Genomic DNA, 1,645 nt, shown 5'->3' on the forward strand with positions numbered 1-1,645 from the left:
CAGAAAGGTAGGTCTTTGCAGCTTGCTCACTACGTGAAAGACAAACTTTATGCTACAACACTGGCAGGTCTTGTGGCTCTTCTTATCATCAAAAACTTAAGATCCCAAGTGATTTGCGTCTAGGTGTTGTTGTGACGCTTGCGAGCTAAAATAGATTGTAGTCATCAATTATCCAGAATTGTGGACCTTAATTGGTGTTACGAGAGTGGTATTACAGGGCTAATAAATAGCACAAGGAAACCACTTTGGCTCATTATTTTTCACAAAGGCTCTACATCGTACGTTATCACTCACAAGCTATATAAAAATAAAATGGCAGCGTCCGCAGCCCCATCAAACGCTACAAGTTTGGGTATTCTTTTGAAAGTTTTGATGGGCGAGATGAGGAGGTTGATGAGAAGCTAAAATACAAAAAGCGTGATAACGTGAACTGTGCCCACTTCATACTGTGTTCCTCACCCGCTCGAATACATTTCAACAAGCGGTTTTGTTATCGATATATTACTTGAGCTGGAGAGATAAAGCATACACAGTGACCAAGCGACCCACAGTAAAGTGTACAGTTCACCCGCATTTGCTACAAAAATACAGACAGGATACCCAACATTCTTTTTAAGGTTATGCAAATCACTTCAAGCGAATACACAGTGTCCCTACTCCTCATAGCGGGTAACCAAAACAATGTATGCAACGAATGAGTGGTTAGTTTGGTGAGGCTGTCTCCGCAGTCTTTTGATAGTTTTCAGCTGTGCTGCTACTTTGGCTTGCAGATGTTTAATGGTTTGCTTGTACTTCATTGATTGAGACATTGTCGCTGGCACACAGGAACGCACTGCAATAAACAAAAAAATGGATGTAAAAGCGAAGAACAACTAATCCCATATGAGAACTTTCCTCGCTCTTTCAGACCCAAGGTGCACAACTTTCTGTGGTGCAAAGTTTTCGATTCCACTACCTAAAAACAAACCATTCACAATGTTGACAATGCACGAAAAAATGAAAATCACTGAGAGCCCACCCTTACATTTTGTAAGTGCACACGTAGTGTCCTTTTGAGGATAGTTTTCTCAGAATGTCCTAAACATAAAATAGCACATTAAAAACAGCTGCAATAAAAGCATAGTCACCATTTTCTCTAGGGCACTCAGACGTGGAGCTGTTGGCGGAGACATCTTCTGGAGGGTCTTGTGAAGCTTGTTCAGTGTCTCGGACAGTGCTGTCGGAACAATCTTGCGAGCGGCCTGCGGAAGTCTCAATATCAATCCACTCTGGTGTTGAAGTGAACATACAGCTTACCGGTCACACAAGTTCTTTTTGTGACAGCTGAACGACTGGTTAAGGTTTTCTCTGGCAAGACGAAGTCAGCAGAAATTCTTTCACCAGCTACAAGGGAGCTGCCACCTGCAGAGGTTTGGTCAACAGTCAGTTTGGGTAAAAAAAAAGAAATCGCGACACTGAACGCACCCTGTTCATCGGGACACCTCAATGTGTGGGAGCCGCTTTTTGAAGCCTCTACCGCAGGTCCTGAAGAAATGAAATTACGACAATGTGTCAGCAAGAGGCTCAAAATAACACAAACTGAAGCTCATCTGCACCTTGCAGTGCAGCTTCTGCAGTCATGTCACAGTCACTATTTGAAGCGACG

At 43.0% G+C, this 1,645-nt stretch overlaps 1 long non-coding RNA gene across 1 annotated transcript; it reads right to left on the reverse strand.

The window, feature by feature from the left end:
• Window positions 1-225: 225 nt before the first annotated feature.
• Window positions 226-1,415, reverse strand: LOC142786145 (uncharacterized). Its single transcript, XR_012888990.1, has 3 exons — window positions 1,297-1,415; window positions 1,128-1,241; window positions 226-832 (listed from the first exon to the last, which is right to left on the reverse strand). It is a non-coding gene; the product is annotated as an uncharacterized LOC142786145 (long non-coding RNA).
• Between the last annotated feature and the right edge of the window lie 230 nt (window positions 1,416-1,645).

The sequence above is a fragment of the Rhipicephalus microplus genome, chromosome 2 (assembly GCF_043290135.1).
Source record: "Rhipicephalus microplus isolate Deutch F79 chromosome 2, USDA_Rmic, whole genome shotgun sequence".
Classification (NCBI taxonomy): Eukaryota; Metazoa; Arthropoda; class Arachnida; order Ixodida; family Ixodidae; genus Rhipicephalus; species Rhipicephalus microplus.